The sequence below is a fragment of the Phyllopteryx taeniolatus genome, chromosome 14, assembly GCF_024500385.1.
Source record: "Phyllopteryx taeniolatus isolate TA_2022b chromosome 14, UOR_Ptae_1.2, whole genome shotgun sequence".
Classification (NCBI taxonomy): Eukaryota; Metazoa; Chordata; class Actinopteri; order Syngnathiformes; family Syngnathidae; genus Phyllopteryx; species Phyllopteryx taeniolatus.
In genome coordinates, this window is record NC_084515.1 from 25299644 (window position 1) to 25318877 (window position 19234).

Sequence of the window (19234 nt, forward strand, 5' to 3'; positions counted from 1 at the left end):
TACCCTAATTTAGTAATCCTAAAATTTTAGAGCCTAAAACATTACCAAGGAACGGTAGCACCTGATTGGGAGCAAGGCATCATGCTCAAACAACTATTCAGTTAAAACACGACTCTGGTGGGACTCGAACCCACAACCTTTGAATTGCCTCACCTTGACAATCATAGAAGTCCAATGCGCTGTCCATTGCGCCACAGAGCCTTTTGAGGAGATTTATTGAATTGTACCCTAATTTAGTAATCCTAAAATTATACCGGAGCCTAAAACTTTACCAAGGAACGGTAGCACTGATTGGGAGCAAGGCATCATGCTCAAACAACTATTCAGTTAAAACACGACTCTGGTGGGACTCGAACCCACAACCTTTGAATTGCGTCATCTTGACAAGTTTAGGAGTCCAATGCGCTGTCCATTGCACCACAGAGCCTTTAGGAATGGTTTTTGTAATGTTACCCTAACTTTCAAAACCTAAAAGTTTTCCAAGAACGGGAGCCTAAAAGCCAGTCCATTGCGCCACAAAGACTTTTTTGGTCATTTTGGGAATGTTACCCAAACTTACCAAACCTAAAAGTACACCAAGAATGGGAGCCTGAAATCTTCCCAAGGAAAGGAAGCCCCTGAGTGGGAGCAAGGAATCATGCTCAAATAACTATTCAGTTAAAACACAACTCTGGTGGGACTCCAACCCACAACCTTCCAATTGCCTCATCTTGACAATCATAGAAGTCCAATGCGCTGTCCATTGCGCCACAGAGCCTTTTGAGGGCATTTTTTGAATTGTACCCTAATTTAGTAATCCTAAAATTATACCATAGCCTAAAACATTACCAAGGAACCTGATTACCAAGGCACCTGATTGGGAGCAAGGCATCATGCTCAAACAACTATTCAGTTAAAACACGACTCTGGTGGGACTCGAACCCACAACCTTTGAATTGCCTCATCTTGACAATCGTAGAAGTCCAACACACTGTCCATTGCGCCACAGAGCAATTAGTGGCAAGTTTTGAAGTGTTACCCTAACTTACCGAACCTAAAAGTTTACCAAGTTTAACGGGGGCCAAAAAGCCTGTCCATTGCGCCACAAAGCCTTTTGAGGGGATTTTTTGAATTTTACCCTAATTTATTAATCCTAAAATTATACCGGAGCCTAAAACATTACCAAGAAACGGAAGCACCTGATTGGGAGCAAGGTATCATGCTCAAATAACTATTCAGTTAAAACACAACTCTGGTGGGACTCGAACCCACAGTCTTTGAATTGCCTCATCTTGACAATCATAGAAGTCCAATGCGCTGTCCATTGCACCACAGAGCCTTTTGAGGGCATTTTTGGAATTGTACCCTAATTTAGTAATCCTAAAATTATACCGGAGCCTAAAACATTACCAAGGAACGGTAGCACCTGCTTGGGAGCAAGGCATCATGCTCAAACAACTATTCAGTTAAAACACAACTCTGGTGGGACTCGAACCCACAACCTTTGAATTGCCTCATCTTGACAATCGTAGAAGTCCAATGCGCTGTCCATTGCGCCACAGAGCCTTTAGTGGCAAGTTTTGGAATGTTACCCTAACTTACCGAACCTAAAAGTACACCATGAATGGGAGCCTGAAAGCTTCCCAAGGAAAGGAAGCCCCTGAGTGGGAGCAAGGAATCATGCTCAAATAACTATTCAGTTAAAACACGACTCTGGTGGGACTCGAACCCACAACCTTTGAATTGCCTCATCTTGACAATCATAGAAGTCCAATGCGCTGTCCATTGCGCCACAGAGCCTTTTGAGGAGATTTTTTGAATTGTACCCTAATTTAGTAATCCTAAAATTATACCGGAGCCTAAAACTTTACCAAGGAACGGTAGCACCTGATTGGGAGCAAGGCATCATGCTCAAACAACTATTCAGTTAAAACACGACTCTGGTGGGACTCGAACCCACAACCTTTGAATTGCGTCATCGTGACAAGTTTAGGAGTCCAATGCGCTGTCCATTGCGCCACAGAGCCTTTAGGAATCGTTTTTGTAATGTTACCCTAACTTACCAAACCTAAAAGTTTTCCAAGAACGGGAGCCTAAAAGCCAGTCCATTGCGCCACAAAGCCTTTTTTGGTCATTTTGGGAATGTTACCCAAACTTACCAAACCTAAAAGTACACCAAGAATGGGAGCCTGAAAGTTTCCCAAGGAAAGGAAGCCCCTGAGTGGGAGCAAGGAATCATGCTCAAATAACTATTCAGTTAAAACACAACTCTGGTGGGACTCGAACCCACAACCTTTGAATTGCCTCATCTTGAGAATCATAGAAGTCCAATGCGCTTTCCATTGCGCCACAGAGCCTTTTGATGAAATTTTTTGAATTGTACCCTAATTTAGTAATTCTAAAATTATACCAGCCTAAAACATTACCAAGGAACGGTAGCACCTGATTGGGAGCAAGGCATCATGCTCAAACAACTATTCAGTTAAAACACGACTCTGGTGGGACTCGAACCCACAACCTTTGAATTGCGTCAGCTTGACAAGTTTAGGAGTCCAATGCGCTGTCCATTGCGCCACAGAGCCTTTAGGAATGGTTTTTGTAATGTTACCCTAACTTTCAAAACCTAAAAGTTTTCCAAGAACGGGAGCCTAAAAGCCAGTCCATTGCGCCACAAAGCCTTTTTTGGTCATTTTGGGAATGTTACCCAAACTTACCAAACCTAAAAGTACACCAAGAATGGGAGCCTGAAAGCTTCCCAAGGAAAGGAAGCCCCTGAGTGGGAGCAAGGAATCATGCTCAAATAACTATTCAGTTAAAACACAACTCTGGTGGGACTTGAACCCACAACCTTTGAATTGCCTCATCTTGAGAATCATAGAAGTCCAATGCGCTTTCCATTGCGCCACAGAGCCTTTTGATGAAATTTTTTGAATTGTACCCTAATTTAGTAATTCTAAAATTATACCAGAGCCTAAAACATTACCAAGGAACGGTAGCACCTGATTGGGAGCAAGGCATCATGCTCAAACAACTATTCAGTTAAAACACAACTCTGGTGGGACTCGAACCCACAACCTTTGAATTGCGTCATCGTGACAAGTTTAGGAGTCCAATGCGCTGTCCATTGCGCCACAGAGCCTTTAGGAATGTTTTTGGAATGTTACCCTAACTTACCAAACCTAAAAGTTTTCCAAGAACGGGAGCCTAAAAGCCAGTCCATTGCGCCACAAAGCCTTTTTTGGTCATTTTGGGAATGTTACCCAAACTTACCAAACCTAAAAGTACACCAAGAATGGGAGCCTGAAAGCTTCCCAAGGAAAGGAAGCCCCTGAGTGGGAGCAAGGAATCATGCTCAAATAACTATTCAGTTAAAACACAACTCTGGTGGGACTCCAACCCACAACCTTCCAATTGCCTCATCTTGACAATCATAGAAGGCCAATGCGCTGTCCATTGCGCCACAGAGCCTTTTGAGGGCATTTTTTGAATTGTACCCTAATTTAGTAATCCTAAAATTATACCATAGCCTAAAACATTACCAAGGAACCTGATTACCAAGGCACCTGATTGGGAGCAAGGCATCATGCTCAAACAACTATTCAGTTAAAACACTACTCTGGTGGGACTCGAACCCACAACCTTTGAATTGCCTCATCTTGACAATCGTAGAAGTCCAACACACTGTCCATTGCGCCACAGAGCAATTAGTGGCAAGTTTTGAAGTGTTACCCTAACTTACCGAACCTAAAAGTTTACCAAGTTTAACGGGGGCCAAAAAGCCTGTCCATTGCGCCACAAAGCCTTTTGAGGGGATTTTTTGAATTTTACCCTAATTTATTAATCCTAAAATTATACCGGAGCCTAAAACATTACCAAGAAACGGAAGCACCTGATTGGGAGCAAGGTATCATGCTCAAATAACTATTCAGTTAAAACACAACTCTGGTGGGACTCGAACCCACAGTCTTTGAATTGCCTCATCTTGACAATCATAGAAGTCCAATGCGCTGTCCATTGCACCACAGAGCCTTTTGAGGGCATTTTTGGAATTGTACCCTAATTTAGTAATCCTAAAATTATACCGGAGCCTAAAACATTACCAAGGAACGGTAGCACCTGCTTGGGAGCAAGGCATCATGCTCAAACAACTATTCAGTTAAAACACAACTCTGGTGGGACTCGAACCCACAACCTTTGAATTGCCTCATCTTGACAATCGTAGAAGTCCAATGCGCTGTCCATTGCGCCACAGAGCCTTTAGTGGCAAGTTTTGGAATGTTACCCTAACTTACCGAACCTAAAAGTACACCATGAATGGGAGCCTGAAAGCTTCCCAAGGAAAGGAAGCCCCTGAGTGGGAGCAAGGAATCATGCTCAAATAACTATTCAGTTAAAACACAACTCTGGTGGGACTTGAAACCACAACCTTTGAATTGCCTCATCTTGACAATCATAGAAGTCCAATGCGCTTTCCATTGCGCCACAGAGCCATTTGAGGAAATTTTTTGAATTGTACCCTAATTTAGTAATCCTAAAATTATACCAGAGCCTAAAACATTACCAAGGAACGGTAGCACCTGATTGGGAGCAAGGCATCATGCTCAAACAACTATTCAGTTAAAACACGACTCTGGTGGGACTCGAACCCACAACCTTTGAATTGCCTCATCTTGACAATCATAGAAGTCCAATGCGCTGTCCATTGCGCAACAGAGCCTTTTGAGGAGATTTTTTGAATTGTACCCTAATTTAGTAATCCTAAAATTATACCGGAGCCTAAAACTTTACCAAGGAACGGTAGCACCTGATTGGGAGCAAGGCATCATGCTCAAACAACTATTCAGTTAAAACACGACTCTGGTGGGACTCAAACCCACAACCTTTGAATTGCCTCAACTTGACAATCGTAGAAGTCCAACACGCTGTCCATTGCGCCACAGAGCATTTAGTGGCAAATTTTGGAGTGTTACCCTAACTTACCGAACCTAAAAGTTTACCAAGTTTAACGGTGGCCAAAAAGCCTGTCCATTGCGCCACAAAGCCTTTTGAGGGGATTTTTTGAATTTTACCCTAATTTATTAATCCTAAAATTATACCGGAGCCTAAAACATTACCAAGGAACGGAAGCACCTGATTGGGAGCAAGGTATCATGCTCAAATAACTATTCAGTTAAAACACAACTCTGGTGGGACTCGAACCCACAACCTTTGAATTGCCTCATCTTGAGAATCATAGAAGTCCAATGCGCTTTCCATTGCACCACAGAGCCTTTTGAGGGCATTTTTTGAATTGTACCCTAATTTAGTAATGCTAAAATTATACAGCCTAAAACATTACCAAGGAACCTGATTACCAAGGCACCTGATTGGGACAAGGCATCATGCTCAAACAACTATTCAGTTAAAACACGACTCTGGTGGGACTCGAACCCACAACCTTTGAATTGCCTCATCTTGACAATCGTAGAAGTCCAACGCGCTGTCCATTGCACCACAGAGCATTTAGTGGCAAGTTTTGGAGTGTTACCCTAACTTACCGAACCTAAAAGTTTACCAAGTTTAACGGTGGCCAAAAAGCCTGTCCATTGCGCCACAAAGCCTTTTGAGGGGATTTTTTGAATTTTACCCTAATTTATTAATCCTAAAATTATACCGGAGCCTAAAACATTACCAAGGAACGGAAGCACCTGATTGAGAGCAAGGTATCATGCTCAAATAACTATTCAGTTAAAACACAACTCTGGTGGGACTCGAACCCACAACCTTTGAATTGCCTCATCTTGACAATCATAGAAGTCCAATGCACTGTCCATTGCGCCACAGAGCCTTTTGAGGGCATTTTTTGAATTGTACCCTAATTTAGTAATCCTAAAATTATAATTATTTTATTTATTTATAATTATTTTATTTATAATTATTAATAATTATTAATTTTGGAATGTTACCATAACTTACCAAACCTAAAAGCACACGGAGCCTCAAAGGTGACCAAGAGATGGTCGCGCCTGCGTGGGAGCAAGGAATCATGCTCAAATAACTATTCAGTTAATAGTTTACTCTGGTGGGAATCATACCAACATCCTTTGAATTGCCTCATATTGACAAGATTTGGAGTCCAATGCGCTGTCCATTGCGCCACAGAGCCTTTTTTGGTCATTTTTGGAATGTTACCAAAACTTACCAAACGTAAACCAAGAATTGGACCCTGAAAGCTTCCCAAGGAATGGTAGCCCCTGAGTGCAAGTCAGGGATCATGCTCAAAACACTATTCACTTTAAAACTGACTCTGGTGAGACTTGAACCCACAAGATTTGAATTGCCTCATCTTGACAATCGTAGAAGTCCAATGCGCTGTCCATTGCGCCACAGAGCCTTTAGTGGCAAGTTTTGGAATGTTACCCTAACTTACCGAACCTAAAAGTTTACCAAGTTTAACGGGTGCCAAAAAGCCTGTCCATTGCGCCACTAAGCCTTTTTTGGTCATTTTGGGAATGTTACCCAAACTTACCAAACCTAAAAGTACACTAAGAATGGGAGCCTGAAAGCTTCCCAAGGAAAGGAAGCCCCTGAGTGGGAGCAAGGAATCATGCTCAAATAACTATTCAGTTAAAACACAACTCTGGTGGGACTCAAACCCACAACCTTTGAATTGCCTCATCTTGACAATCATAGAAGTCCAATGCACTGTCCATTGCACCACAGAGCCTTTTGAGGGCATTTTTAGAATTTTACCCTAATTTATTAATCCTAAAATTATACCGGAGCCTAAAACATTACCAAGGAACGGAATCACCTGATTGGGAGCAAGCTATCATGCTCAAATAACTATTCAGTTAAAACACAACTCTGGTGGGACTCGAACCCACAACCTTTGAATTGCCTCATCTTGACAGTCATAGAAGTCCAATGCGCTTTCCATTGCGCCACAGAGGGTTTTGAGGGCATTTTTTGAATTGTACCCTAATTTAGTAATGCTAAAATTATACCGGAGCCTGAAAGCTTCCCAAGGAAAGGAAACCCCTGAGTGGGAGCAAGGAATCATGCTCAAATAACTATTCAGTTGAAACACAACTCTGGTGGGACTTGAACCCACAACCTTTGAATTGCCTCATCTTGACAAGCTTACAAGTCCAATGCACCTGTCCATTGCGCCACAGAGCCTTTAGTGATAATTTTTGGAATGTTACCGTAACTTACCAAATGTAAAAGTTTACCAAGAACGAGCCGAAAAGCCTGTCCATTGCGCCACAAAGCCTTTTGTGGTCATTTTGGGAGTTTTACCCAAACTTACCAAACCTAAATACACCAATAATGGGAGCCTAAAAGCTTCCCAAGGAATGGTCGCCCCTGAGTTGGAGGAACGCATCATGCTCAAATAACTATTCAGTTAAAAGACAACTCTGGTGGGGCTCCAACCCACAACCTTTGAATTGCCTAAGATTGACAAGTTTAGGAGTCCAATGCACTGTCCATTGCGCCACAGCGCCTTTAGGTGTCTATTTTGGAATGTTACCATAACTTACCAAACCTAAAAGCACACGGAGCCTCAAAGGTGACCAAGAGATGGTCGCGCCTGCGTGGGAGCAAGGAATCATGCTCAAATAACTATTCAGTTAATAGTTTACTCTGGTGGGAATCATACCAACATCCTTTGAATTGCCTCATATTGACAAGATTTGGAGTCCAATGCGCTGTCCATTGCGCCACAGAGCCTTTTTTGGTCATTTTTGGAATGTTACCAAAACTTACCAAACGTAAACCAAGAATTGGAGCCTGAAAGCTTCCCAAGGAATGGTAGCCCCTGGATGCAAGTCAGGGATCATGCTCAAAACACTATTCACTTTAAAACTGACTCTGGTGGGACTTGAACCCACAAGATTTGAATTGCATCATCTTGACAAGCTTCGAAGTCTAATGCACTGTCCATTGCGCCACAGAGGCTTTAGGTACAGTTTTTGTAATTTTACCCAAACTTATCAAACCTAAAAGTCCACCAAGAACAGGATACTGAATGCTTCCGAAGGAAAGGTCACCCCTGAGTGGGAGCAAGGAAACATGCTCAAACAACTATTCAGTTAAAACACGACTCTGGTGGGACTCGAACCCACAACCTTTGAATTGCCTCATCTTGACAATCGTAGAAGTCCAATGCGCTGTCCATTGCGCCACAGAGCCTTTTGGGGGCATTTTTTTGAATTGTACCCTAATTTAGTAATCCTAAAATTATACCGGAGCCTAAAACATTACCAAGGAATGGTAGCACCTTATTGGGAGCAAGGCATCATGCTCAAACAACTATTCAGTTAAAACACGACTCTGGTGGGACTCGAACCCACAACCTTTGAATTGCCTCATCTTGACAATCGTAGAAGTCCAATGCGCTGTCCATTGCGCCACAGAGCCTTTTGGGGGCATTTTTTTGAATTGTACCCTAATTTAGTAATCCTAAAATTATACCGGAGCCTAAAACATTACCAAGGAACGGAATCACCTGATTGGGAGCAAGGCATCATGCTCAAACAACTATTCAGTTAAAACAGAACTGTCCATTGCGCCACAGAGCCTTTAGTGGCAAGTTTTGGAATGTTACCCTAACTTACCGAACCTAAAAGTTTACCAAGTTTAACGGGGGCCAAAAAGCCTGTCCATTGCGCCACAAAGCCTTTTTTGGTCATTTTGGGAATGTTACCCTAACTTACCAAACCTAAAAGTACACCAAGAATGGGAGCCTGAAAGCTTCCCAAGGAAAGGAAGCCCCTGAGTGGGAGCAAGGAATCATGCTCAAATAACTATTCAGTTAAAACACAACTCTGGTGGGACTCAAACCCTCTACCTTTGAATTGCCTCATCTTGACAATCATAGAAGTCCAATGCACTTTCCATTGCGCCACAGAGCCTTTTGAGGGTATTTTTTGAATTGTTCCCTAATTTAGTAATCCTAAAATTATACCAGAGCCTAAAACATTACCAAGGAACGGTAGCACCTGATTGGGAGCAAGGCATCATGCTCAAACAACTATTCAGTTAAAACACAACTCTGGTGGGACTCGAACCCACAACCTTTGAATTGCCTCATCTTGACAAGTTTAGGAGTCCAATGCGCTGTCCATTGTTCCACAGATCCTTTAGGATTAATTTTTGTAATGTTACCCTAACTTACCAAACCTAAAAGTTTTCCAAGAACGGGAGCCTAAAAGCCAGTCCATTGCGCCACAAAGCCTTTTTTGGTCATTTTGGGAATGTTACCCAAACTTACCAAACCTAAAAGTACACGAAGAATGGGAGCCTGAAAGCTTCCCAAGGAAAGGAAGCCCCTGAGTGGGAGCAAGGAATCATGCTCAAATAACTATTCAGTTAAAACACAACTCTGGTGGGACTCCAACCCACAACCTTTGAATTGCCTCATCTTGACAGTTGTAGAAGTCCAATGCACTGTCCATTGCACCACAGAGCCTTTGGTGGCAAGATTTGGAATGTTACCCTAACTTACCGAACCTAAAAGTTTACCAAGTTTAACGGGGGCCAAAAAGCCTGTCCATTGCGCCACAAAGCCTTTTTTGGTCATTTTGGGAATGTTACCCAAACTTACCAAACCTAAAAGTACACCGAGAATGGGAGCCTGAAAGCTTCCCAAGGAAAGGAAGCCCCTGAGTGGGAGCAAGGAATCATGCTCAAATAACTATTCAGTTGCTCCACAAAGCCTTTTGTGGTCATTTTGGGAGTGATACCCACACTTTCCAAACCTAAAAGTACACCAATGGGAGCCTGAAAGCTTCCCAAGGAATGGTTGCCCCTGAGTTGGAGCAAGGCATCATGCTCAAATAACTATTCTCATATTGACAAGCTTCAAAGTCCAATGCACTGTCCATTGCGCCACAGAGGCTTTAGGTACAGTTTTTGCAATTTTACCCAAACTTATCAAACCTAAAAGTCCACCAAGAACGGGATACTGAATGCTTCCCAAGGAAAGGTCACCCCTGAGTGGGAGCAAGGAATCATGCTCAAACAACTATTCAGTTAAAACACGACTCTGGTGGGACTCGAACCCACAACCTTTGAATTGCTTTATCTTGACAATCTTAGAAGTCCAATGCGCTGTCCATTGCGCCACAGAGCCTTTTGAGGGCATTTTTTTGAATTGTACCCTAATTTAGTAATCCTAAAATTATACCGGAGCCTAAAACATTACCAAGGAACGGTAGCACCTTATTGGGAGCAAGGCATCATGCTCAAACAACTATTCAGTTAAAACACGACTCTGGTGGGACTCGAACCCACAACCTTTGAATTGCCTCATCTTGACAATCGTAGAAGTCCAATGCGCTGTCCATTGCGCCACAGAGCCTTTAGTGGCAAGTTTTGGAATGTTACCCTAACTTACCGAACCTAAAAGTTTACCAAGTTTAACGGGGGCCAAAAAGCCTGTCCATTGCGCCACTAAGCCTTTTTTGGTCATTTTGGGAATGTTACCCAAACTTACCAAACCTAAAAGTACACCAAGAATGGGAGCCTGAAAGCTTCCCAAGGAAAGGAAGCCCCTGAGTGGGAGCAAGGAAGCATGCTCAAATAACTATTCAGTTAAAACACAACTCTGGTGGGACTCAAACCCACAACCTTTGAATTGCTTTATCTTGACAATCGTAGAAGTCCAATGCGCTGTCCATTGCGCCACAGAGCCTTTTGAGGGCATTTTTTTGAATTGTACCCTAATTTAGTAATCCTAAAATTATACCGGAGCCTAAAACATTACCAAGGAACGGTAGCACCTTATTGGGAGGAAGGCATCATGCTCAAACAACTATTCAGTTAAAACACGACTCTGGTGGGACTCGAACCCACAACCTTTGAATTGCCTCATCTTGACAATCGTAGAAGTCCAATGCGCTGTCCATTGCGCCACAGAGCCTTTAGTGGCAAGTTTTGGAATGTTACCCTAACTTACCGAACCTAAAAGTTTACCAAGTTTAACGGGGGCCAAAAAGCCTGTCCATTGCGCCACTAAGCCTTTTTTGGTCATTTTGGGAATGTTACCCAAACTTACCAAACCTAAAAGTACACCAAGAATGGGAGCCTGAAAGCTTCCCAAGGAAAGGAAGCCCCTGAGTGGGAGCAAGGAAGCATGCTCAAATAACTATTCAGTTAAAACACAACTCTGGTGGGACTCAAACCCACAACCTTTGAATTGCTTTATCTTGACAATCGTAGAAGTCCAATGCGCTGTCCATTGCGCCACAGAGCCTTTTGAGGGTATTTTTTGAATTGTTCCCTAATTTAGTAATCCTAAAATTATACCAGAGCCTAAAACATTACCAAGGAACGGTAGCACCTGATTGGGAGCAAGGCATCATGCTCAAACAACTATTCAGTTAAAACACAACTCTGGTGGGACTCGAACCCACAACCTTTGAATTGCCTCATCTTGACAAGTTTAGGAGTCCAATGCGCTGTCCATTGTTCCACAGATCCTTTAGGATTAATTTTTGTAATGTTACCCTAACTTACCAAACCTAAAAGTTTTCCAAGAACGGGAGCCTAAAAGCCAGTCCATTGCGCCACAAAGCCTTTTTTGGTCATTTTGGGAATGTTACCCAAACTTACCAAACCTAAAAGTACACGAAGAATGGGAGCCTGAAAGCTTCCCAAGGAAAGGAAGCCCCTGAGTGGGAGCAAGGAATCATGCTCAAATAACTATTCAGTTAAAACACAACTCTGGTGGGACTCCAACCCACAACCTTTGAATTGCCTCATCTTGACAGTTGTAGAAGTCCAATGCACTGTCCATTGCACCACAGAGCCTTTGGTGGCAAGATTTGGAATGTTACCCTAACTTACCGAACCTAAAAGTTTACCAAGTTTAACGGGGGCCAAAAAGCCTGTCCATTGCGCCACAAAGCCTTTTTTGGTCATTTTGGGAATGTTACCCAAACTTACCAAACCTAAAAGTACACCGAGAATGGGAGCCTGAAAGCTTCCCAAGGAAAGGAAGCCCCTGAGTGGGAGCAAGGAATCATGCTCAAATAACTATTCAGTTGCTCCACAAAGCCTTTTGTGGTCATTTTGGGAGTGATACCCACACTTTCCAAACCTAAAAGTACACCAATGGGAGCCTGAAAGCTTCCCAAGGAATGGTTGCCCCTGAGTTGGAGCAAGGCATCATGCTCAAATAACTATTCTCATATTGACAAGCTTCAAAGTCCAATGCACTGTCCATTGCGCCACAGAGGCTTTAGGTACAGTTTTTGCAATTTTACCCAAACTTATCAAACCTAAAAGTCCACCAAGAACGGGATACTGAATGCTTCCCAAGGAAAGGTCACCCCTGAGTGGGAGCAAGGAATCATGCTCAAACAACTATTCAGTTAAAACACGACTCTGGTGGGACTCGAACCCACAACCTTTGAATTGCTTTATCTTGACAATCTTAGAAATCCAATGCGCTGTCCATTGCGCCACAGAGCCTTTTGAGGGCATTTTTTTGAATTGTACCCTAATTTAGTAATCCTAAAATTATACCGGAGCCTAAAACATTACCAAGGAACGGTAGCACCTTATTGGGAGCAAGGCATCATGCTCAAACAACGATTCAGTTAAAACACGACTCTGGTGGGACTCGAACCCACAACCTTTGAATTGCCTCATCTTGACAATCGTAGAAGTCCAATGCGCTGTCCATTGCGCCACAGAGCCTTTAGTGGCAAGTTTTGGAATGTTACCCTAACTTACCGAACCTAAAAGTTTACCAAGTTTAACGGGGGCCAAAAAGCCTGTCCATTGCGCCACTAAGCCTTTTTTGGTCATTTTGGGAATGTTACCCAAACTTACCAAACCTAAAAGTACACCAAGAATGGGAGCCTGAAAGCTTCCCAAGGAAAGGAAGCCCCTGAGTGGGAGCAAGGAAGCATGCTCAAATAACTATTCAGTTAAAACACAACTCTGGTGGGACTCAAACCCACAACCTTTGAATTGCTTTATCTTGACAATCGTAGAAGTCCAATGCGCTGTCCATTGCGCCACAGAGCCTTTTGAGGGCATTTTTTTGAATTGTACCCTAATTTAGTAATCCTAAAATTATACCGGAGCCTAAAACATTACCAAGGAACGGTAGCACCTTATTGGGAGCAAGGCATCATGCTCAAACAACTATTCAGTTAAAACACGACTCTGGTGGGACTCGGACCCACAACCTTTGAATTGCCTCATCTTGACAATCGTAGAAGTCCAATGCGCTGTCCATTGCGCCACAGAGCCTTTAGTGGCAAGTTTTGGAATGTTACCCTAACTTACCGAACCTAAAAGTTTACCAAGTTTAACGGGGGCCAAAAAGCCTGTCCATTGCGCCACTAAGCCTTTTTTGGTCATTTTGGGAATGTTACCCAAACTTACCAAACCTAAAAGTACACCAAGAATGGGAGCCTGAAAGCTTCCCAAGGAAAGGAAGCCCCTGAGTGGGAGCAAGGAAGCATGCTCAAATAACTATTCAGTTAAAACACAACTCTGGTGGGACTCAAACCCACAACCTTTGAATTGCCTCATCTTGACAATCATAGAAGTCCAATGCACTGTCCATTGCACCACAGAGCCTTTTGAGGGCATTTTTTGAATTTTACCCTAATTTATTAATCCTAAAATTATACCGGAGCCTAAAACATTACCAAGGAACGGAATCACCTGATTGGGAGCAAGCTATCATGCTCAAATAACTATTCAGTTAAAACATGACTCTGGTGGGACTCGAACCCACAACCTTTGAATTGCCTCATCTTGACAAGTTTAGGAGTCCAATGCGCTGTCCATTGCCCCACAGAGCCTTTAGGTACAGTTTTTGCATTTTTACCCAAACTTATCAAACCTAAAAGTCCACCAAGAACGGGATACTGAATGCTTCCCAAGGAAAGGTCACCCCTGAGTGGGAGCAAGGAATCATGCTCAAACAACTATTCAGTTAAAACACGACTCTGGTGGGACTCGAACCCACAACCTTTGAATTGCTTTATCTTGACAATCTTAGAAGTCCAATGCGCTGTCCATTGCGCCACAGAGCCTTTTGAGGGCATTTTTTTGAATTGTACCCTAATTTAGTAATCCTAAAATTATACCGGAGCCTAAAACATTACCAAGGAACGGTAGCACCTTATTGGGAGCAAGGCATCATGCTCAAACAACTATTCAGTTAAAACACGACTCTGGTGGGACTCGAACCCACAACCTTTGAATTGCCTCATCTTGACAATCGTAGAAGTCCAATGCGCTGTCCATTGCGCCACAGAGCCTTTAGTGGCAAGTTTTGGAATGTTACCCTAACTTACCGAACCTAAAAGTTTACCAAGTTTAACGGGGGCCAAAAAGCCTGTCCATTGCGCCACTAAGCCTTTTTTGGTCATTTTGGGAATGTTACCCAAACTTACCAAACCTAAAAGTACACAAAGAATGGGAGCCTGAAAGCTTCCCAAGGAAAGGAAGCCCCTGAGTGGGAGCAAGGAAGCATGCTCAAATAACTATTCAGTTAAAACACAACTCTGGTGGGACTCAAACCCACAACCTTTGAATTGCCTCATCTTGACAATCATAGAAGTCCAATGCACTGTCCATTGCACCACAGAGCCTTTTGAGGTCATTTTGGGAATGTTACCCAAACTTACCAAACCTAAAAGTACACCAATAATGGGAGCCTAAAAGCTTCCCAAGGAATGGTCGCCCCTGAGTTGGAGGAACGCATCATGCTCAAATAACTATTCAGTTACAAGACGACTCTGGTGGGACTCGAACCCACAACCTTTGAATTGCCTCAGATTGACAAGTTTAGGAGTCCAATGCGCTGTCCATTGCGCCACAGAGCCTTTAGGTATCCAGTTTGGAATGTTACCATAACTTACCAAACCTAAAAGCACACGAATGGGAGCCTCAAAGGTGACCAAGAGATGGTCGCGCCTGCGTGGGAGCAAGGAATCATGCTCAAATAACTATTCAGTTAAACCATGACTCTGGTGGGACTCAAAGCCACAACCTTTGAATTGCCTCATCTTGACAAGCTTTGAAGTCCAATGCGCTGTCCATTGTTCCACCGAGACTTGAGTGGATATTTTGTGAACATTACCCAAACTTACCAAACCTCAACCAAGAATTAGAGCCTGAAAGATTCCCAAGGAATGGTCGTCCATGAGTGCGAGCAAGGCATCATGCTCAAATAACTATTCAGTTAAAAGCCGACTCTGGTGGTACTCAAACCCACAAGCTTTGAATTGCCTCATCTTGATAAGCTGAGAAGTCCATTGCGCCACATAGCCTTTTTTGGTCATTTTGGGAATGTTACCAAAACTAAAACTACACCACGAATGGGATCCTGAAAGCTTCCCAAGGAAAGGTAGCCCCTGAGTGGGAGCAAGGAGTCATTCTCAAGTAACTATTCAGTTAAAAGCTGACTCTGGTGGGACTCAAACCCATAAGATTTGAATTGCATCATCTTGACAAGCTTCGAAGTCCAATGCACTGTCCATTGCACCACAGAGGCTTTAGGTACAGTTTTGTCATTTTACCCAAACTTATCAAACCTAAAAGTCCACCAAGAACAGGCTCCTGAAAGGTTCCCAAGGAAAGGTCACCCCTGAGTGGGAGCAAGGAATCATGCTCAAGTAACTATTCAGGTAATAGTTGACTCTGGTGGGAGTCAAACCCACAACCTTTGAATTGCCACATCTTGACAATCATAGAAGTCCAATGCGCTGTCCATTGCTCCACAGAGCCTTTTGAGGTCATTTGTTGAATTTTACCCTAATTTAGTAATCCTAAAATTATACCGTAGCCTAAAACATTACCAAGGAACGGTAGCACCTGATTGGGAGCAAGGCATCATGCTCAAACAACTATTCAGTTAAAACACGACTCTGGTGGGACTCGAACCCACAACCTTTGAATTGCCTCATCTTGACAATCGTAGAAGTCCAATGCACTGTCCATTGCGCCACAGAGACTTGAGTGGATATATTGTGAACATTACCCAAACTTACCAAACCTCAACCAAGAATTAGAGCCTGAAAGATTCCCAAGGAATGGTCGTCCATGAGTGCGAGCAAGGCATCATGCTCAAATAACTATTCAGTTAAAAGCCGACTCTGGTGGTACTCAAACCCACAAGCTTTGAATTGCCTCATCTTGATAAGCTGAGAAGTCCATTGCGCCACATAGCCTTTTTTGGTCATTTTGGGAATGTTACCAAAACTAAAACAACACCACGAATGGGATCCTGAAAGCTTCCCAAGGAAAGGTAGCCCCTGAGTGGGAGGAAGGAGTCATTCTCAAGTAACTATTCAGTTAATAGTTTACTCTGGTGGGACTCATACCCAGATCCTTTTAATTGTCTCATATTAACAAGATTTGGAGTCCAATGCGCTGTCCATTGCGCCACAGAGCCTTTTGGTATCATTTTTGGAATGTTACCCTAACATAACAAACCTAAAAGTTTACCAAGAACGAGCCGAAAAGCCTGTCCATTGCGCCACAAAGCCTTGTTTGGTCATTTTGGGATTGTTACCCAAACTTTCCAAACCTAAAAGCACACCAAGAATGGGAGCCTCAAAGCTTACCAAGGAATGGTAGTCCCTGAGTGGGAGCAAAGTATCATCCCTGTGAACTGGAGTCTAAAAGCCTATCCTTTGCGCCACAAAGCCTTTTGTGGTCATTCTGGGAGTGTTACCCACACTGACTAAATCTAAAAGTACACCAATGGGAGCCTGAAAGCTTCCCAAGGAATGGGAACCCATGAGTGCGAGCAAGGGATCATGCTAAATAACTATTCAGTTAAAAGCTGACTCTGGTGGGACTCAAACCCATAAGATTTGAATTGCATCATCTTGACAAGCTTCGAAGTCCAATGCACTGTCCATTGCGCCACAGAGGCTTTAGGTACAGTTTTGTAATTTTACCCAAACTTATCAAACCTAAAAGTCCACCAAGAACAGGCTCCTGAAAGGTTCCCAAGGAAAGGTCACCCCTGAGTGGGAGCAAGGAATCATGCTCAAGTAACTATTCAGGTAATAGTTGACTCTGGTGGGAGTCGAAACCACAACCTTTGAATTGCCACATCTTGACAATCATAGAAGTCCAATGCGCTGTCCATTGCGCCACAGAGCCTTTTGAGGGCATTTGTTGAATTTTACCCTAATTTAGTAATCCTAAAATTATACCGTAGCCTAAAACATTACCAAGGAACGGTAGCACCTGATTGGGAGCAAGGCATCATGCTCAAACAACTATTCAGTTAAAACACGACTCTGGTGGGACTCGAACCCACAACCTTTGAATTGCCTCATCTTGACAATCGTAGAAGTCCAATGCGCTGTCCATTGCGCCACAGAGCCTTTAGCCATAATTTTTGGAATGTTACCGTAACTTACCAAATGTAAAAGTTTACCAAGAACGAGCCGAAAAGCCTGTCCATTGCGCCACAAAGCCTTTTGTGGTCATTTTGGGAGTTTTACCCAAACTTACCAAACCTAAATACACCAATAATGGGAGCCTAAAAGCTTCCCAAGGAATGGTCGCCCCTGAGTTGGAGGAACGCATCATGCTCAAATAACTATTCAGTTAAAAGACAACTCTGGTGGGACTCGAACCCACAACCTTTGAATTGCCTCAGATTGACAAGTTTACAAGTCCAATGCGCTGTCCTTTGCGCCACAGAGCCTTTAGGTATCCATTTTGGAATGTTACCATAACTTACCAAACCTAAAAGCACACGAATGGGAGCCTCAAAGGTGACCAAGAGATGGTCGCGCCTGCGTGGGAGCAAGGAATCATGCTCAAATAACTATTCAGTTAAAACATTACTCTGGTGGGACTCAAAGCCACAACCTTTGAATTGCCTCATCTTGACAAGCTTTGAAGTCCAATGCGCTGTCCATTGCGCCACCGAGACTTGAGTGGATATTTTGTGAACATTACCCAAACTTACCAAACCTAAACCAAGAATTAGAGCCTGAAAGATTCCCAAGGAATGGTCGTCCATGAGTGCGAGCAAGGCATCATGCTCTAATAACTATTCAGTTAAAAGCCGACTCTGGTGGGACTCGATCCTACAAGCTTTGAATTGCCTCATCTTGATAAGCTGAGAAGTCCATTGCGCCACATAGCCTTTTTTGGTCGTTTTGGGAATGTTACCAAATCTAAAACTACACCAAGAATGGGATCCTGAAAGCTTCCCAAGGAAGGGGAGCCCCTCAGTGGGAGCAAGGAATCATGCTCAAGTAACTATTCATTTAATAGTTTACTCTGGTGGGAATCATACCAACATCCTTTGAATTGCCTCATATTGACAAGATTTGGAGTCCAATGCGCTATCCTTTGCGCCACAGAGCCTTTTTTGGTCATTTTTGGAATGTTACCAAAACTTACCAAACGTAAACCAAGAATGGAGCCTGAAAGCTTCCCAAGGAATGGTAGCCCCTGAGTGCAAGTCAGGGATCATGCTCAAAACACTATTCAGTTTAAAGCTGACTCTGGTGGGACTCAAACCCACAAGATTTGAATTGCATCATCTTGACAAGCTTTGAAGTCCAATGCACTGTCCATTGCGCCACAGAGGCTTTAGGTACAGTTTTTGTAATTTTACCCAAACTTATCAAACCTAAAAGTCCACCAAGAACGGGATCCTGAAAGCTTCCCAAGGAAAGGTCACCCCTGAGTGGGAGCAAGGAATCATGCTCAAACAACTATTCAGTTAAAACACGACTCTGGTGGGACTCGAACACACAACCTTTGAATTGCCTCATCTTGACAAGTTTAGGAGTCCAATGCGCTGTCCATTGCGCCACAGAGCCTTTAGGAGTCATTTTTATAATGTTACCCTAACTTACCAAACCTAAAAGTTTTCCAAGTACGGGAGCCTAAAAGCCTGTCCATTGCGCCACAAAGCCTTTTTTGGTCATTTTGGGAATGTTACCCAAACTTACCAAACCTAAAAGTACACCAAGAATGGGAGCCTGAAAGCTTCCCAAGGAAAGGAAGCCCCTGAGTGGGAGCAAGGAATCATGCTCAAATAACTATTCAGTTGAAACACAACTCTGGTGGGACTCAAACCCACAACCTTTGAATTGCCTCATCTTGACAATCATAGAAGTCCAATGCACTGTCCATTGCGCCACAGAGCCTTTTGAGAGTATTTTTTGAATTTTACCCTAATTTATTAATCCTAAAATTATACCGGAGCCTAAAACATTACCAAGGAACGGAAGCACCTGATTGGGAGAAAGGCATCATGCTC

The 19234-nt window shown here is 43.2% G+C and overlaps 1 protein-coding gene and 39 non-coding genes across 44 annotated transcripts in view; 1 reads left to right on the forward strand and 39 right to left on the reverse strand.

Moving 5' to 3' along the window:
• Window positions 1-19234, forward strand: part of pfkpb (phosphofructokinase, platelet b) — a 99050-nt gene that overhangs the window by 43244 nt on the left and 36572 nt on the right. The window lies entirely within an intron of this gene.
• On the reverse strand, window positions 110-201 carry trnar-ucu (transfer RNA arginine (anticodon UCU)). Its single transcript is given in 2 exon segments — window positions 110-145; window positions 165-201. It is a non-coding gene; the product is annotated as a tRNA-Arg (tRNA).
• Window positions 336-427, reverse strand: trnar-ccu (transfer RNA arginine (anticodon CCU)). Its single transcript is given in 2 exon segments — window positions 336-371; window positions 391-427. It is a non-coding gene; the product is annotated as a tRNA-Arg (tRNA).
• Window positions 1227-1318, reverse strand: trnar-ucu (transfer RNA arginine (anticodon UCU)). The gene is given in 2 exon segments: window positions 1227-1262; window positions 1282-1318. It is a non-coding gene; the product is annotated as a tRNA-Arg (tRNA).
• Window positions 1454-1545, reverse strand: trnar-ucu (transfer RNA arginine (anticodon UCU)). The gene is given in 2 exon segments: window positions 1454-1489; window positions 1509-1545. It is a non-coding gene; the product is annotated as a tRNA-Arg (tRNA).
• Window positions 1688-1779, reverse strand: trnar-ucu (transfer RNA arginine (anticodon UCU)). The gene is given in 2 exon segments: window positions 1688-1723; window positions 1743-1779. It is a non-coding gene; the product is annotated as a tRNA-Arg (tRNA).
• Window positions 1915-2006, reverse strand: trnar-ccu (transfer RNA arginine (anticodon CCU)). The gene is given in 2 exon segments: window positions 1915-1950; window positions 1970-2006. It is a non-coding gene; the product is annotated as a tRNA-Arg (tRNA).
• On the reverse strand, window positions 2245-2336 carry trnar-ucu (transfer RNA arginine (anticodon UCU)). Its single transcript is given in 2 exon segments — window positions 2245-2280; window positions 2300-2336. It is a non-coding gene; the product is annotated as a tRNA-Arg (tRNA).
• On the reverse strand, window positions 2470-2561 carry trnar-ccu (transfer RNA arginine (anticodon CCU)). Its single transcript is given in 2 exon segments — window positions 2470-2505; window positions 2525-2561. It is a non-coding gene; the product is annotated as a tRNA-Arg (tRNA).
• trnar-ucu (transfer RNA arginine (anticodon UCU)) lies at window positions 2800-2891 on the reverse strand. The gene is given in 2 exon segments: window positions 2800-2835; window positions 2855-2891. It is a non-coding gene; the product is annotated as a tRNA-Arg (tRNA).
• Window positions 3027-3118, reverse strand: trnar-ccu (transfer RNA arginine (anticodon CCU)). The gene is given in 2 exon segments: window positions 3027-3062; window positions 3082-3118. It is a non-coding gene; the product is annotated as a tRNA-Arg (tRNA).
• On the reverse strand, window positions 3591-3682 carry trnar-ucu (transfer RNA arginine (anticodon UCU)). The gene is given in 2 exon segments: window positions 3591-3626; window positions 3646-3682. It is a non-coding gene; the product is annotated as a tRNA-Arg (tRNA).
• trnar-ucu (transfer RNA arginine (anticodon UCU)) lies at window positions 3917-4008 on the reverse strand. Its single transcript is given in 2 exon segments — window positions 3917-3952; window positions 3972-4008. It is a non-coding gene; the product is annotated as a tRNA-Arg (tRNA).
• trnar-ucu (transfer RNA arginine (anticodon UCU)) lies at window positions 4144-4235 on the reverse strand. The gene is given in 2 exon segments: window positions 4144-4179; window positions 4199-4235. It is a non-coding gene; the product is annotated as a tRNA-Arg (tRNA).
• On the reverse strand, window positions 4378-4469 carry trnar-ucu (transfer RNA arginine (anticodon UCU)). The gene is given in 2 exon segments: window positions 4378-4413; window positions 4433-4469. It is a non-coding gene; the product is annotated as a tRNA-Arg (tRNA).
• Window positions 4605-4696, reverse strand: trnar-ucu (transfer RNA arginine (anticodon UCU)). Its single transcript is given in 2 exon segments — window positions 4605-4640; window positions 4660-4696. It is a non-coding gene; the product is annotated as a tRNA-Arg (tRNA).
• trnar-ucu (transfer RNA arginine (anticodon UCU)) lies at window positions 5158-5249 on the reverse strand. The gene is given in 2 exon segments: window positions 5158-5193; window positions 5213-5249. It is a non-coding gene; the product is annotated as a tRNA-Arg (tRNA).
• Window positions 5389-5480, reverse strand: trnar-ucu (transfer RNA arginine (anticodon UCU)). The gene is given in 2 exon segments: window positions 5389-5424; window positions 5444-5480. It is a non-coding gene; the product is annotated as a tRNA-Arg (tRNA).
• Window positions 5715-5806, reverse strand: trnar-ucu (transfer RNA arginine (anticodon UCU)). Its single transcript is given in 2 exon segments — window positions 5715-5750; window positions 5770-5806. It is a non-coding gene; the product is annotated as a tRNA-Arg (tRNA).
• Window positions 6821-6914, reverse strand: trnar-ucu (transfer RNA arginine (anticodon UCU)). The gene is given in 2 exon segments: window positions 6821-6856; window positions 6876-6914. It is a non-coding gene; the product is annotated as a tRNA-Arg (tRNA).
• On the reverse strand, window positions 8063-8154 carry trnar-ucu (transfer RNA arginine (anticodon UCU)). Its single transcript is given in 2 exon segments — window positions 8063-8098; window positions 8118-8154. It is a non-coding gene; the product is annotated as a tRNA-Arg (tRNA).
• trnar-ucu (transfer RNA arginine (anticodon UCU)) lies at window positions 8291-8382 on the reverse strand. Its single transcript is given in 2 exon segments — window positions 8291-8326; window positions 8346-8382. It is a non-coding gene; the product is annotated as a tRNA-Arg (tRNA).
• On the reverse strand, window positions 10005-10096 carry trnar-ucu (transfer RNA arginine (anticodon UCU)). Its single transcript is given in 2 exon segments — window positions 10005-10040; window positions 10060-10096. It is a non-coding gene; the product is annotated as a tRNA-Arg (tRNA).
• Window positions 10233-10324, reverse strand: trnar-ucu (transfer RNA arginine (anticodon UCU)). The gene is given in 2 exon segments: window positions 10233-10268; window positions 10288-10324. It is a non-coding gene; the product is annotated as a tRNA-Arg (tRNA).
• Window positions 10566-10657, reverse strand: trnar-ucu (transfer RNA arginine (anticodon UCU)). The gene is given in 2 exon segments: window positions 10566-10601; window positions 10621-10657. It is a non-coding gene; the product is annotated as a tRNA-Arg (tRNA).
• Window positions 10794-10885, reverse strand: trnar-ucu (transfer RNA arginine (anticodon UCU)). The gene is given in 2 exon segments: window positions 10794-10829; window positions 10849-10885. It is a non-coding gene; the product is annotated as a tRNA-Arg (tRNA).
• trnar-ucu (transfer RNA arginine (anticodon UCU)) lies at window positions 11127-11218 on the reverse strand. The gene is given in 2 exon segments: window positions 11127-11162; window positions 11182-11218. It is a non-coding gene; the product is annotated as a tRNA-Arg (tRNA).
• Window positions 12347-12438, reverse strand: trnar-ucu (transfer RNA arginine (anticodon UCU)). Its single transcript is given in 2 exon segments — window positions 12347-12382; window positions 12402-12438. It is a non-coding gene; the product is annotated as a tRNA-Arg (tRNA).
• On the reverse strand, window positions 12575-12666 carry trnar-ucu (transfer RNA arginine (anticodon UCU)). The gene is given in 2 exon segments: window positions 12575-12610; window positions 12630-12666. It is a non-coding gene; the product is annotated as a tRNA-Arg (tRNA).
• On the reverse strand, window positions 12908-12999 carry trnar-ucu (transfer RNA arginine (anticodon UCU)). The gene is given in 2 exon segments: window positions 12908-12943; window positions 12963-12999. It is a non-coding gene; the product is annotated as a tRNA-Arg (tRNA).
• On the reverse strand, window positions 13136-13227 carry trnar-ucu (transfer RNA arginine (anticodon UCU)). The gene is given in 2 exon segments: window positions 13136-13171; window positions 13191-13227. It is a non-coding gene; the product is annotated as a tRNA-Arg (tRNA).
• trnar-ccu (transfer RNA arginine (anticodon CCU)) lies at window positions 13696-13787 on the reverse strand. Its single transcript is given in 2 exon segments — window positions 13696-13731; window positions 13751-13787. It is a non-coding gene; the product is annotated as a tRNA-Arg (tRNA).
• trnar-ucu (transfer RNA arginine (anticodon UCU)) lies at window positions 13930-14021 on the reverse strand. Its single transcript is given in 2 exon segments — window positions 13930-13965; window positions 13985-14021. It is a non-coding gene; the product is annotated as a tRNA-Arg (tRNA).
• On the reverse strand, window positions 14158-14249 carry trnar-ucu (transfer RNA arginine (anticodon UCU)). The gene is given in 2 exon segments: window positions 14158-14193; window positions 14213-14249. It is a non-coding gene; the product is annotated as a tRNA-Arg (tRNA).
• trnar-ccu (transfer RNA arginine (anticodon CCU)) lies at window positions 14725-14816 on the reverse strand. Its single transcript is given in 2 exon segments — window positions 14725-14760; window positions 14780-14816. It is a non-coding gene; the product is annotated as a tRNA-Arg (tRNA).
• Window positions 15856-15947, reverse strand: trnar-ucu (transfer RNA arginine (anticodon UCU)). Its single transcript is given in 2 exon segments — window positions 15856-15891; window positions 15911-15947. It is a non-coding gene; the product is annotated as a tRNA-Arg (tRNA).
• On the reverse strand, window positions 17015-17106 carry trnar-ucu (transfer RNA arginine (anticodon UCU)). The gene is given in 2 exon segments: window positions 17015-17050; window positions 17070-17106. It is a non-coding gene; the product is annotated as a tRNA-Arg (tRNA).
• trnar-ucu (transfer RNA arginine (anticodon UCU)) lies at window positions 17242-17333 on the reverse strand. Its single transcript is given in 2 exon segments — window positions 17242-17277; window positions 17297-17333. It is a non-coding gene; the product is annotated as a tRNA-Arg (tRNA).
• trnat-ugu (transfer RNA threonine (anticodon UGU)) lies at window positions 17568-17659 on the reverse strand. The gene is given in 2 exon segments: window positions 17568-17603; window positions 17623-17659. It is a non-coding gene; the product is annotated as a tRNA-Thr (tRNA).
• On the reverse strand, window positions 18700-18791 carry trnar-ccu (transfer RNA arginine (anticodon CCU)). The gene is given in 2 exon segments: window positions 18700-18735; window positions 18755-18791. It is a non-coding gene; the product is annotated as a tRNA-Arg (tRNA).